This window comes from Salmo salar, chromosome 12 (genome assembly GCF_965601325.2).
Source record: "Salmo salar chromosome 12, fSalSal1, whole genome shotgun sequence".
Taxonomy (NCBI): domain Eukaryota; kingdom Metazoa; phylum Chordata; class Actinopteri; order Salmoniformes; family Salmonidae; genus Salmo; species Salmo salar.
This window is the reverse complement of record NC_138302.1, coordinates 74,296,272-74,312,406: the sequence shown is the minus strand read 5'-3', so window position 1 is coordinate 74,312,406 and position 16,135 is coordinate 74,296,272.

Genomic DNA, 16,135 nt, shown 5'->3' with positions numbered 1-16,135 from the left:
TGGAGATTTATATTTTCCTCTCTAACTTTAAACATCAGCTATCTGAGCAGCTAACCAATCGCTGCAGCTGTACATAGCCCATCTGTAAATAGCCCACCCAATCTACCTACTTCATCCCCATATTGTTTTTATTTACTTTCTGCTTTTTTGCACACCAGTATTTCTACTTGCACATCATCACTCCAGTGTTAATTTGCTAAATTGAAATTACTTTGCTACTGTGGCCTATTTATTGCCTTACCTCCTCACGCCATTTGCACACACTGTATATAGACTTTATTTTTTTTCTATTGTGTTATTGACTGTACGCTTGTTTATTCCATGTGTAACTCTGTGTTGTTGTTTGTGTCGCATTGCTTTGCTTTATCTTGGCCAGGTCACAGTTGTAAATGGGAACTCTCAATTAGCCTACCTGGTTAAATAAAGGTGAAATAAAAACTAACAATAATAAGCCTATGAGTAGTCATTGTGGCAGATAGCCTTAGAGTTGTTGGGAACATGAATGTTGGAGGTCATTTTGAGACATCTGGGGATTACAGACTGGGACAAGGAGAGGCTGAAAATGACTTTGATGTCGCGTTGATAGGAAATTCGCAGTCGGAGGTCATCCATCATCTCTCCATAGAATGGTGGGAAGAGGTGGCCGGTTTTCCATTCACCTTAATCTCGGCAGCACCCCCTCTCCTTCCTCTTCGGTAGCCCAAAAATTGGGTCGGAATTACACAAAGAGCCCTGGGCAGATTATTAAAAGTTGAAGCTGGAATTGAGGTTAGTAACTGCTGATCTGATGTTCAAAAGTTATTGTCGATCATAAGAAATGATAACGGATACATTTGGTGCAAAACACACCACATCTACCACATTGCATTTGAATTTTAATTGTGTCAAACTTTGTTCAACAGCATGACCGGTGCTCAGACATGACAAAATGGAAATGTGGACTTAAAGTGGTGAATTATATAGCCTGTTGTCATGTAGCACGTACATGATGTACTTTACCCCTCTGTGTTACGAGTGTGACGTGTGTCTTTGTCACATAGAAAGCACACTGTGAGTTTACAGAAACAGGAATATACTTTATAGACACTCCCCTCCCCCCTCCCCTCCTCAGATTCTCTCTCCTCTCCTCTCCTCTCCTCTCCTCTCCTCTCCTCTCCTCTCCTCTCCTCTCCTCTCCTCTCCTCCTGTAGAGAGTGACAGAGACAGGCTGCAGTAGGTGTAGTGAGGTGCTGTGCTTCTCTGTTGTCTGTAATAAATAATGGTGTATTGAGCCCCACAGGGAAACCCTACTCTTCTCTACGGCCCATTATTCTGTAATTGAAGGATGATGTGAGAGAGGGACACAAAGGATGATATAATGACTGTGTGTGTGTGTGTGCATGCGTGTGTGTGTGTGTGTGTGTGTCAGAAAGCAGGCTTGGGACGGCTCCTTTAGATTTATTGTTGGTTGATCAGGTTGCCTGTGAGTTACTGTCACCCCCCTCCCCCGGGAGGCAGGGCGGTATATCAGCCTCTCTTTTACACACACACTTGGATGGCCCTGCCCCTCTTGCTTCCACTTGCCCATTGGACCGTTTGGGCGACAGTGAAAGAGGCCACTTCCACTTCCTGCCGCTGACACCACAGTGCCTTCAGAAAGTATTCACACCACTTGACAATTTCCACATTTTGTTATGTTACAGCCTGAATATAAAATGGTTTCAATTTAGATTTTTTTGTCACTGGCCTACACACAATACCCCATAATGTCTAAGTGGAATTATGTTTTTTCTAAATTTTTACAAACTAAATAGAAATGAAAATCTGAAATGTCTTGAGTCAATAAGTATTCAACCCTTTTGTTACGGCAAGCCTAAATAAGTTCAAGAGTAAAAAAATTGCTTAACAAGCAGTGGTCTAAGGCACTGCATCTCAGTAAAAGAGGCGTCACTACAAGAGGCGTCACTACAGTCCCTGGTTCGGATCCAGGCTGTATCACATCTGGCTGTGTGACGATCGTCAAAATGAGTAGACCAAGGTGCAGCGTGGTACGTGTTCATATTTCTATTTTTATTAAACTCAGAACACGAAATCAAAACAAACAAAGAAAAAACGAAGGTCACGTTCTGCAGGCTTACTGAGCTGTACAAAAACAAGATCCCACAACTGAAGGTGAAAAAAAGGTCTGCCTAAGTATGATTCCTAATCAGAGACAACGATAGACAGCTGCCTCTGATTAGGAACCATACTCGGCTCAACACAAAGAAATAGAAAACATAGAATGGAACATAGAAATATAACACATAGAATGCCCATGTCACTCCCGGCCGCATAGAATGCCCACTCCCGGCCGCAAACCTGAACCTATAGGGGAGGGTCCGGGTGGGCATTTACTCATGGTGGCGGCTCTGGTTCGGGGCGTAGCCCCCACTCCGCCCACTGATCCCTCCTCTTTTGTGTCGCCAGAGGAACCAGACCATGGATCATCGCCGGAAGCTCCGAACCGTGGATCGTCGCTGGATGAACCGGACCGTAGATCATCGCCGGAGGTTCTGGACTGCAGACCGCCGCTGAAGACTCTGGACTGCAGACCGCCGCTGAAGACTCCGGACTGCGGGACGTCTCAGGAGGTTCCGGAATGCGGGCCGTCTCAGGAGGTTCCGGACTGTGGGCCGTCTCAGGAGGTTCCGGACTGGGGACCGTCGCTGCAGACTCCGTGCCATGGATCATCACTGCAGGCTCCGGGCCATGGATTATCACTGGAGGCTTCGTGCCATGGATCATCCCTACAGGCTCCGGGCCATGGATCATCCCTACAGGCTTCTTGCCATGGATTATCACTGGAGGCTCCGGGCCATGGATTATCACTGGAGGCTTCGTGCCATGGATCATCACTACAGGCTCCGGGCCATGGATCATCACTGGAGGCTTTGTGCCATGGATCATCACTGGAGGCGTCTTACGTGGAGCTGTAACCGGTCTCACTGGACTGGGGAGACGCACTGGAGACCGGGTGCGCAGAGCTGGCACAGGGTATACTGGGCCGTGGAGGCACAGTGGAGGTCTGGAGCTTAGGGCTGATACAACCCGTCCTGGCTGGAGGCTTACTTTAGCCCGGCAAGGGCGGAGCGCTGGCACAGGACGAACTAGGCTGTGCAGGCGCACTGGCGACACAGTGCGTAGAACTGGCGCAGGATATACTGGGCCATGGAGGCGCACTGGAGGTCTGGAGCGTATGGCTGGCACAACCCGTCCTGGCTGGATTCCCCCCGTAGCCTGGCAAGCGCGGGGAGTTGGAACAGGACGCACTGGTTTGTGCTGGCGTACTGGGGGTACCGTGCATAGAGCTGGCGCAGGATAACCTGTGCCGAAAAGACGCACTGGAGACCAGGAACGCTGAGCCGGCACAATCCTTCCTGGCTGAATGCCAGCTCTAGCACGGCAACTGCGGGGAGCTTGAACAGAGCACACCGGGCTGTGGCTGCACACTGGAGACACCGTGCGCATCACCGCATAACACGGTGCCTGGCCAGTCCTACTCTCCCCACGGTAAGCACGGGGAGTTGGCTCAGGTTTCCACCCTGACTCTGCCAATCTCCCCATGTGCCCCCCCCCCCCCAATTTTTGGGGGGGGCTGCCTCTCGTGCTTGCCTCGCTGCCTCCACCTGTTCCCATGGGAGGCGATCCCATCCAGCCTGGATCTCCTCCCACGTCCAGGATCCCTTTCCATCCAGGATGTCTTCCCAGGTTCATTTCTCCCGACCAAGCTGCTTGGTCCATTGGTGGTGGGATCTTCTGTGACGATCGTCAAAATGAGTAGACCAAAGTGCAGCGTGGTACGTGTTCATATTTCTATTTTTATTAAATTCAGAACACGAAATCAAAACAACAAACAAAGAAACAACGTTCTTTGTAGGCTTACTGGGCTGTACAAAAACAAGATCCCACAACTGAAGGTGGAAAAATGGGCTGCCTAAGTATGATTCCTAATCAGAGACAACGATAGACAGCTGCCTCTGATTAGAAACCATACTCGGCTCAACACAAAGAAATAGAAAACATAGAATGGAACATAGAAATATGACGCATAGAATGCCAACCCCATGTCACACCCTGACCTAACTAAACAGAGAAAAACGGCTCTCTCAGGTCAGGGCGTGACAGGCTGTGATTGGGAGTCCCATAGGGTGGCGCACAATTGGCCCAGCATCGTCCGGGTTTGGCCGGGGTAGGCCGTCATTGTAAATAAGAATTTGTTCTTAACTGACTTGCCTAGTTAAATAAAGGTTAAATTATATATATATATATATATATATATATATATATATATATATATATATATATATATATATATATATATATATATTATAAGTTGCATGGACTCACTCTGTGTGCTATAATATTGATTACAATTATTTTTGGATAACTCATCTCATCTCTGTATCCCACACATGCACTACATGAGCAAAAGGATGTGGACACCTGCTCGTTGAACATCTCATTCCAAAATCATGGGCATTAATATAGAGTTGGTCTCCCCTTTGTTGCTATAACAGCCTCCACTCTTCTGGGAAGGCTTTCCACTATGTTGGGACAATGCTGCGGGGACTCGCTTCCATTCAACCACAAGAGCATTAGTGAGGTAGGGCACTGATGTTAGGCGATTAGGAGTGGCTCGCAGTCCGCGTTCCAATTCATCCAAAAGGTGCTCGATGGGGTTGAGATCCAGGGCTCTGTGCTGGCCAGTCAAGTTCTTCCACTCCGATCTCAAAAAACAATTTTTGTATGGACTTCGCTTTGTGCACGGGGGCATTGTCATGTTGAAACAGGAAAGGGCCTTCCCCAAACTGTTGCCACAAAGTTGGAAGCACAGAATCGTCTGTCATTGTATGCTGTAGCGTTAAGATTTCCCTTCACTGGAATTAAGGGGCCTAGACCATTATTCTTCATCCACCAAACATTACAGTTGGGACTATGCGGCAGGTAGCGTTCTCCTGGTATCCGCCAAACCAATATTCGTCGGACTGCCAGATGGTGAAGCGGGATTCATCACTCCAGAGAACTTGTTTCCTCTGCTCCAGTCCAATGGTGGTGAGCTTTACACCACTCCAGCCAACACTTGGCATTGCACATGGTGATCTTAGGCTTGTGTGCGGCTGCTCGGCCATGGAAACCCATTTCATGAATCTCCCGACAAACAGTTCTTGTGCTGACGTTGCTTCCAGAGTCAGTTTGGAACTCAGTAGTGAGTGTTACAACCGAGAACAGATTATTTTTATGCGCTACGTGTAACAGTATAGCTTCCGTCCCTCTCCTCGCCCCTACTTGGGCTCGAACGAGGGACCCTCTGCACACATCAACAACCGGTTACATAGGCACTTCAGCACTCCGGGGTCCAGTTCTGTAATCTTGTGTGGCCTACCACTTTACGGCTGAGCCGTTGTTGCTCCTAGACGTTTCCACTTCACAATAACAGCCCTTACATTTGACCGGGGCAGCTCTAGTAGGGCAGAAATTTGACTAACTGACTTGTTGGAAAGGTGGCATCCTTTGACGGTGCCATTTTGAAAGTCACCGAGCTTTCCAGTATTCTACTGCCAATGTTTTTCTATGGAGATTGCATGGCGGTGTGCTCGATTTTATACATCTGTCAGCAACGGGTGTGGCTGAAATAGCCGAACCCACAAATTTGAAGGAGTGTCCACATACTTTTGTATATATAGTGTACAATATGTGTTAAGTCCCTCAGTCGAGCAGTGAATTTCAAACACAGATTGACTCAGGTGTGTGAATATTTATATACATTACATACATTATTTCTGTATTTCATTTTCAAGAAATCTGCTAAAATGTTTACAAACATGTTTTCGCTTTGTCATTATCGGTATTGTCGAAATGGGTGAGAAAAAACCTCTGTTCAATCCATTTTGAATTTAGGCTGTAACACAACAAAATGTGTAATAATTCAAGGGGTAGGAATACTTTCTGAAGGCACTGTATATCCTGTCTCTGTGGATCACATATGCTGTCATCTTTGATCGTCACTTAAACTGTCCCTCTTCTATGTCAGTGACTGTCAGTGGTAATGAAAAATCACATGGCCCCCTGATTTTAACCCCTGGGATCCTGCCAAATGAGTCGACCTGGATATACTCATACTACCACAGCCACCTGGTTCTCCCTCTTGACTCCTCTCGTCTCCTCCCCTCTCCAACTCTGCCCTATTGCTTTACAGTTTTTTACAATCACTAACATCCTTTTGTCCAATCTGTAATCACATTTTCAATTCTCTAAACACAATCAGCACAATATCCATCTGTTGTGGACCAGACCATTAACACAATATCTGTCTGTTGTGGACCATAGCATTAACACAATTCATGTTGTTTTCACAGAATATGCAGTCAATTAACACATTTCTAAAATGCTTACATTTTCTTTACATACAAGCTTACCCAATACCAAAATTATGGATCCTTCTTGTCTTATTTACAAATGCTTGCACACAGCATGCCAGAAATGAAGACCTAATGTTCAAAACCTTAAATATAGTTTAACGCCTCTACTTCTGCAACAAGAGCAGGTCAAAAGCTATATCGAAACAGCTGATAAGCATCTTTGAATGAACAGATAATTAAAACATTGAGAAATAGCTGATTTACTGTAAGTTGTGTAAAACAGACCAACCACAGCTGATTCCAATCTCAATTGGAGACATAGCCAGGTGTTGAAGATCTTTCATTTACATGGACATACACAGTAAAAAGGGGACTCTTTGGATTGATTTTGTTCAAGGAGAGGTAGGGGGAGAGGTGTAGTTGGACCAGGACAAGGGAGAAGGAGAGGTAGGGGGAGAGGTGTAGTTGGACCAGGACAAGGGAGAAGGAGAGGTAGGGGGAGAGGTGTAGTTGGACCAGGACAAGGGAGAAGGCGAGGTAGGGGGAGAGGTGTAGTTGGACCAGGACAAGGGAGAAGGAGAGGTAGCGGGAGAGAAGTAAGAATGCATGGTGGTGTTCAAAGGAGAGTAAGAGCTGTTGTCACTGATGAAATAAGAGCCACCATCATAGACCATGTGATAAACCATGGTCTATCACTGAGAGAGGCTGGTGAAAGAGTCCAGCCTAATAGCATGGTCTATCACTGAGAGAGGCTGGTGAAAGAGTCCAGCCTAATACCATGGTCTATCACTGAGAGAGGCTGGTGAAAGAGTCCAGCCTAATACCATGGTCTATCACTGAGAGAGGCTGGTGAAAGAGTCCAGCCTAATACCATGGTCTATCACTGAGAGAGGCTGGTGAAAGAGTCCAGCCTAATACCATGGTCTATCACTGAGAGAGGCTGGTGAAAGAGTCCAGCCTAATACCATGGTCTATCACTGAGAGAGGCTGGTGAAAGAGTCCAGCCTAATAGCATGGTCTATCACTGAGAAAGGCTGGTGAAAGAGTCCAGCCTAATACCATGGTCTATCACTGAGAGAGGCTGGTGAAAGAGTCCAGCCTAATACCATGGTCTATCACTGAGAGAGGCTGGTGAAAGAGTCCAGCCTAATAGCATGGTCTATCACTGAGAAAGGCTGGTGAAAGAGTCCCGCCTAATACCATGGACTATCACTGAGAAAGGCTGGTGAAAGAGTCCAGCCTAATCTCAGACGGTCAACCGTGGCTTCCATTATCCGGAATTTTCAACAAACCAACAGGTAAGTAATACATTTCACAAGAGCTTCTTCTATCATTACTGTTGCTATGTCCCACAGTGACTGTCGGCCACCAGTCCCAATGCAAACACATAAGTTGCATTTTTGTTCCTCTGAAGGACGCAACGTCTTCCTCCCTCTGGGGGAAGAGGAAAGCTCCTCAGTGAAGACCAAGAGCACGCCACTGTAGGATTGGACATTGCTGACAATGCAATAAAACTGAGAGAAATTCAGACCAGAATTGATGAGGACAACCTGGCATTTCACAATGTGGAAGCATCAGCCTGACGCACCATTGTTCGGACTCTGACCAAACACAGAATTGGAATGAAACAGTTGTACACAGCTCCTTTTGAAAGTAACAGTGAGCGGGTCAAGGAACTCCGGCACCAATACGTCCAGGTATGGTGACTATCCAATATGTCTTGTTCTATAGTGAGTTTTACACTATGCTACTCTACAGGTTAACATGGGTTACAGTACATACAGTAGGACACTATGCTACTCTACATGTAAACATGGGTTACAGTACATACAGTAGGACACTATGCTACTCTACAGGTTAACATGGGTTACAGTACATACAATAGGACACTATGCTACTCTACATGTTAACATGGGTTACAGTACATACAGTAGGACACTATGCTACTCTACATGTTAACATGGGTTACAGTACATACAGTAGGACACTATGCTACTCTACATGTTAACATGAGTTACAATACATACAGTAGGACACTATGCTACTCTACATGTTAATAACATGGGTTACAGTACGTACAGTAGGACACTATGCTACTCTACATGTTAACATTTGTTACAATACATACAGTAGGACACTATGCTACTCTACATGTTAACATTTGTTACAGTACATACAGTAGGACACTATGCTACTCTACATGTTAACATTTGTTACAGTACATACAGTAGGACACTATGCTACTCTCTATGCAACTCCAACTCAGAGTTATGGAGTTGGAGGCTAATCAGACCCCTCATGAAATAACATATGTAGACAAGGCAGGGTTTAACCTGGCAACAACACGTCAGTGGGGAAGAAATGCTATCAGGAAAAGGGCCACCGTTGATGTGCCGGGTCAGAGAGGAGCAAATATCACAATGTGTTCTGCAATCTCGAGTGCTGGTTTGGTCCTGCAGAAATGCCAGATTGGTCCCTACAACACTGAGCTCCTTCTGCTGTGTTTAGATGACCTCCACCAACAACTGGTGCCAGAAGCAGAAAGGGAACAGCTGGGAGGAAACATGAGGACATTTGTGATTGCATGGGACAATGTAGCATTCCACCATTCACATGCAATCACAAACTGGTTTGCAGCCCATCCAAGAATGGTTTCCCTTTTCCTCCCCCCCTACTCACCTTTCCTCAACCCCAATGAGGAAAACATTTTTTGCCTGGAGGTGGAAAGTGTATGATCATCGGCCACATGACCAAATGTCCCTCCTGGGTGCAGAGTCATCTCAGCTGAAGACTGCCAGGGGTGGATAAGGCATGCCAAGCATTTCTATCCAAGGTGCATAGCGAGAGACGACATGAGATGTGATGTGGACGAGAACATGTGGCCAAATGCTGAAGATCGTATAGATTTGTATAGACTGCAGTTTTGTGTTTTTTCCCCTTCTGTGTTTTTTTTACTGTAATTGTGTTTTATTTATTTACACTCAACCAAAAAATGTAGAGTGGTTTACAGTTAAAGGAAACTGAATTATGAAAACAATCGATTTCATATTGTCTATTGTATGCAGGTAGAACTGAAACATGAAAAGTAATGCAGTTTTTGTAATGCCATCAACTGTTAGTATTTTCAAAGTCATTGGGCTGTGATTGATTATATGTTCCTCTTGGATAGAAAACGTGCTAGTGTTGTGACAGAATGATTAGACATTGAGTCGGGTTTGACGTGTTTTGCAATAGTTAATGTATGTAGAGAAAGAAAATGAACAATTTGGCTAATTGTGTGATGTACTGTAGGTGTGTTGCTGTGTTAAAAGTTTAGAAAATGTCACGTCCTGACCAGTAAAAGGGTTATTTGTTATTATAGTTTGGTCAGGACGTGGCAGGGGGTATTTGTTTTATATGGTTCGGGGTGTGTGTGTATGTAGAGGGGTGTTTGGTTTATGTATTCCGGGGTTTTTGTCATTGTTCTATGTTAGTGTATTTCTATGTTCTGTCTAGTCATTTCTATTTCTATGTTTAGGTAATTGGGGTTGGGGCCTTCAATTGGAGGCAGCTGTCTATAGTTGCCTCTGATTGAAGGTCCTATAAATAGGAATGTGTTTGTCATGGGATTTGTGGGAGGTTGTTTGCATAGCTGTGTGTTGCCTGCAAGACTGTTTGTCGGCCGTTCGTTTTTCTTGTTTTGTTTATAAGTGTTCTAACAAAGTTAATATGAGCACTCAACCCGCTGCGCCTTGGTCCATCCACTCGTCCAGGCCTTCCGGCAACAGTGCCTCGTCCAGAACTTACGGCAACAGTGCCTCGTCCAGAACTTACGGCAACAGTGCCTCGTCCAGAGTGTCCGGCAACAGTGCCCCGTAGAGAGACGGCCCACTGTCCGGAACCAAGAGAGACGGCCCACTGTCCGGAACCAAGAGAGGCGGCCCACTGTCCGGAACCAAGAGAGACGGCCCACTGTTCGGAACCAAGAGAGACGGCCCACTGTCCGGAACCGAGTGAGTCGGCCTACAGTCCGGAACCAAGTGAGTCGGCCTACAGTCCGGAACCGAGTGAGACACCCTACAGTCCGGAGCTCCCAGAGTCGCCCTACAGTCCGGAGCTCCCAGAGTCGCCCTACAGTCCGGAGCTCCCAGAGTCGCCCTACAGTCCGGAGCTCCCAGAGTCGCCCTACAGTCCGGAGCTCCCAGAGTCGCCCTACAGTCCGGAGCTCCCAGAGTACAGTCCAGGGTCTACAGTGACAGGCTTCAGGCCGAGGTATTCAGTGGGGGTGGACTGGTCAGATAGGGGACTAAGGCCTGAGCCTGAGCCACCTCCACTGTTGGAGGTTTGGGGAGGGGGGGTGTAGCACGGGAGCCGTCGGTGACGGCAGCCACCCTCCCTTCCCTCCCTTTAGTTTAAGGGGTTTATTTTTGTAAAATTGTTTTTGTTAGGTGCATCCGGGGTCTGCACCTTTGGGGGGGGGGGGGGGGGTACTGTCACGTCCTGACCAGTAAAGGGGTTATTTGTTATTATAGTTTGGTCAGGACGTGGCAGTGGGTATTTGTTTTATATGGTTCGGGGTGTGTGTGTATGTAGAGGGGTGTTTGGTTTATGTATTCCGGGGTTTTTGTCATTGTTCTATGTTAGAGTATTTCTATGTTCTGTCTAGTCATTTCTATTTCTATGTTTAGGTAATTGGGGTTGGGGCCTTCAATTGGAGGCAGCTGTCTATCGTTGCCTCTGATTGAAGGTCCTATAAATAGGAATGTGTTTGTCATGGGATTTGTGGGAGGTTGTTTGCATAGCTGTGTGTTGCCTGCAAGATTGTTTGTCGTCCGTTCATTTTTTCTTGTTTTGTTTAAGTGTTCTAATAAAGTTAATATGAGCACTCAACCCGCTGCGCCTTGGTCCATCCACTACAACGATGGTTACAGAAAAAGTATCTTAAGTACAGGTAAACGCTTGTCAGCAATTGTAAGAAACTGTAAATGAGAAACTGCCTCAGTCAATTTACCTGGTAAAATAATGGTTAATTAATTATAATATAATAAAATACAAGTGTCACGACTGTATGAAGGAGCGGACCAAAGCGCTGCGTGTGTATCGTTCCACATTTTATTATAACTGTGAAACTATGCAAGACATACAAAATAAACTACTAAACAAAATAACAAACCGTGACGAAGAGGTGAAACATACACTACCTCAAAATAATCTCCCACAAAACCTAGTGGGAAAAACAACAACTTAAATATGATCCCCAATTAGAGACAACGATGACCAGCTGCCTCTAATTGGAGATCATCCCCCCAGAAATACAGAAACTGGAACCCCACATAGAAATACATAAACTAGACAAAACCCCAACATAGAAACTAGAACCAACATAGACATAAACAAACTAGACAAACCCCGTCACGCCCTGACCTACTCAACCATAGAAAATAAAAGCTTTCTATGGTCAGGACGTGACAACAAGTTGTAACTTCTGTTTTATTTTCTTCTGTCTTCCGCCTCCGCAGTACATGGAGCCCTCTGAAAAGTTATTTTATATTCCAACGCTACACTCAAAATGTAAAATTGTTGTTTTTTTCCCCTAGAAATGACACCAATGGTAAATAATCTAGAGTTTTATAAATGTGAAAAACATAATTGTTCGAATTCCTGAAGCTTTAAACGCTATTCAATGTTAAAAACTGGTTTATCTTGAGCTGAATGTTACACTGTCCTTTGTAACTTTGGGATGGCAAATATTACAGAGTGCTTTTGTATTTCAAAGGCTGTGTCCTTTTGTGTGAAGCACAGCAGCTGCCATTGAAGTTGTTTTTCCTAAATACACTCACGGACACACATGCACACAATCTTTTAAGTACCAATAATGTTTTTCTTCAGGTACTAGACAGAATACAGGGACTGGACACTGAAGGACACACAACACTCCAGTTACAATCCCCTAACCTTGAGATGCACTGGTCTTTTCTCTCCTGCATCAAAACCATGATTTGAATACCTAAATAGCTCTTCCATAAAGTTTACCAAAAGGTCTCAGAATATAACTCATAAGTAACAAAACATTCCATGATTAGACTCCTTTCAAGCTTCTTGAAAGAAAAACATTGAAGACATTTTATTTTATTACAGCTTATTTATTTTCAGTTGGCGGTGTTCACAAGAGAAATCCAACTGTGCTCCTTAATGATAAAGGCCCCTCTCATTTTCCAATTTCACATTATTCTCTTACTTTAAACAGCGTGCACTGTGTCTGCGTGTGTTTCAAATGTCACGTTCTACACATGGTATACACCGTCCAACTGAATGCTTACTTGCAGGTTCCTTATTGACAATACAACAACTATAAGAAATAATAAAATATAAGAATACGAACATAAAGTAAATGTCTCAGTAGAATAGAATAAACATTTTAGCATAAGTATAATACAGGAAGGAACCATTTATTGTCCAATATTTACACATGTTTTGGAGAAGGAGGGATTGGGGGGCAAGTGTTTAAATAGTGCAGTATTTAACAATAATAATAAGAGTCAGCTGTTGAGCAGTCGGATGGTTTGTAGATTGGAACTGTCTCTGAGCTTTTTAGTATCAGACCTCATGCTCCAATATCGTCTGCCAGACGGCAAGGCAGTGAACAGCTCGTGCCTGTGGTGTGTGGGGTGCTTGATGCTGCTGCTGGCCTTTCTTAAATCAAATCAAATTTTATTTGTCACATGCGCCGAAAACAATAGGTGTAGACCTTACCGTGAAATGCTTACTTATGAGCCCTTAACTAACAATGCAGTTCAAGAAATAGGGTTAAGAAAATATTTACTAAATAAACTGAAGTAAAAATAAATATAAAAGTAACACAAGAAAATGACATAACAATAATGAGGCTATATACAGGGGGTACCGGTACCGAGTCAATGTGTGCGAGTACAGGTTAGCTGAGGTAATTTGAACATGTAGGTAGGGGTAAAGTGACAATGGATAGATAATAAGCAGCGAATAGCAGCGGCATAAAAACAATGGGGGGCGGGGGTCAATGTAAATATGATGAATTGTTCAGCAGTCTTATGGTTTGGGGGTAGGGGAGTTAAGGAGCCTTTTGGTCCTAGACTTGGCGCTCCGGTAACGCTTTCCGTGTGGTAGGAGAGAGAACAGTCTATGACTTGGGTGGCCTTCCTCTGACACCGCCTAGTATATAGGTTCTGGATGGCAGGAAACTTGGCCTCAGTGATGTACTGGGCCATACACACTACCCTCTGTAGCTCCTTACGGTAAGATGCCGAGCAGTATCCATACAATGCAGTGATGCAACCAGTCAGGATGCTCTATGGTGGAGCTGTATAACTTTTTGAGGATCTGGGGACCCATGCCAAATCTTTTCAGTCTCCTGAGAGGGAAAGGTGTTGTTGTTCCCTCTTCACAACTGTCTTGGTGTGTTTGGACCATGATAGTTCGTTGGTGATGTGGACATCAATGAACTTGAAACTCTCGACCCACTCCACTACAGCCCCGTCGATGTTATTGGGGGCCTGTTCGGCCCTCCTTTTCCAATAGTCCACGATCAGCTCCTTTGTCTTGCTCACATTGAGGGAGAGGTTATTGTCCTGGCGCGACACTGCCAAGTCTCTGACCTCCTCCCTATGGGCTGTCTCATCATTGTCAGTGATCAGGCCTACCACTGTTGTGTCATCAGCCAACTTAATGATGGTGTTGGAGTTGTGCTTGGCCACGCAGTCGTGGGTGAACAGGGAATACAGGAGGGGAATAAGCACGCACCCCTGAGGGGCCCCAGTGTTGAGGATCAGCATTGCAGATGTGATGTTGCCTACCCTTACCACCTGGGGGCGGCCTGTCAGGAAGTCCAGGATCCAGTTGCAGAGGGAGGTATTTAGTACCAGGGTCCTTAGCTTAGTGATGAGCTTTGTGGGCACTATGGTGTTGAACACTGAGCTGTGGTCAATGAAAAGCATTCTCACATAGGTGTTCTTTTTGTCCAGGTGGTGTGCGATTGAGATTGCGTAATCTGTGGATCTGTTGGGGTGAATTGGAGTGGATCTAGTGTTTCTGGCATGATGCTTCCGGCATGAGCCATGACTAACCTTTCAAAGCTACCGACGTGAGTGCTAAGGTCGTTAATAATTTAGACAGGTTACCTTTGCTGTCTTCCACACAGGGACTGTGGTGGTCTATTTGAAAGATGTAGATATTACAGACTGGGTCAGGGAGAGGTTGAAAATGTCAGTGAAGACACAAGCCAGTTGGTCCACACATGCTTTGAGTACACGTCCTAGTAATCCGTCTTGCCCTGTGGCTTTGTGAGTGTTGACCTGCGAAGAGCGTGATCGGCTGCGAAGAGCGTGATCACACAGTCATCCGGAACAACTGGTGCTCTCATGCATGCTTCAGTGTTGCTTGCCTCGAAGCGAGCAGAAAAGGCATTTAGCTTGTCTGGTGAGCTTGCGTCACTGGGCAACTCACGGCTGGGTTTCCCTTTGTAGTCTGTAATAGTTTGCAAGCCCTGCTACATTAGACAATCATCAGAGCCGGTGTAGTAGGATTCAATCTTAGTCCTGTATTGATGCTTTGCCTGTTTGATGGTTCAACTGAGGGCATTGCGGGATTTCTTTTAAGCGTCCGGATGATTGAGTTGGAGGCGTGCGTGGCCATGCAGTCATGGGTGAACAGGGTGTGCAGGAGGAGGCTGAGCACGCACCCTTGTGAGGCCCCTGTGTTGAGGATCAGCGTAGTGGAGATGTTGTTGCCTACCTTCACCACCTGGGGGCGACCCGTCAGGAAGTACAGGACCCAGTTGCACAGGGCAGGCTCAGACCCAGGGCACAAAGTTTAATGATGAGCTTGGAGGGTGCTATGTGGTTGAAGGCTGAACTGAAGTCAATGAACAGCATTCTTACATAGGTATTCCTTTTGTCTAGATGGGATAGGGTAGTGTGCAGTGCGATTGCATCAGCCATGGATCTATTGGGGATGTATGCAAATTGGAGTGGGTCTAGGGTGTCGTGTAAGGTGGAGGGGATATAATCCATAACCAGCCTCTCAAAGCACTTCATGATGACAGAAGTGAGTGCTACGGGGCGATAGTCATTTAGTTCAGTTACCTTCACTTTCTTGGGTATAGGAACATTGGTGGACATCTTGAAGCAAGTGGGGACAGCAGACTGGGATAGAGAGAGATTGACTATGTCCGTAAACACTCCAGCCAGCTTGTCTGTGCAAGCTCTGAGGACGCGGCTAGGGATGACGTCCGGGCCGGCAGCCTTGCAAGGGTTAACATGCTTAAATGTCTTACTCACATCGTCCATGGAGAACGAGAGCTCAAAGGAGCATAGGGTGTTTAAAGGGTGTGTGTGTGTGCGCGTGTGTGTGAGTCTGTTTACAGGTGGCTCATGGTGGCCCAACATCCTACTAAGACACTTTATGTTGGTGTTTCCTTTATTTTGGCAGTTACCTGTACGAGTGTATGTCTTCTGAGATATCAGCCTGGAACACAACAACACACTCGCTATCTCCTTGCCTCACTGTCCGCGGTAACCACAGACAGCTTATTGGATGTAATCAGAGAAAGGTGTATTTGGTGTACAATTTCTGTGAGTGCATGTATTTGGAAGTTTGTGTGTGTATGTCTTTCCCTGCCTCGACAGCTACAGTATTCCGTCAGCGGTAAAGCTCCTGTCTTACCTGTGGATTAGGGCGGATCAAACAATGATTGACAGCCCCCCTCTCCCCCTCCCTGTGTGTTTGGGGTTACTGTGTAACACAGG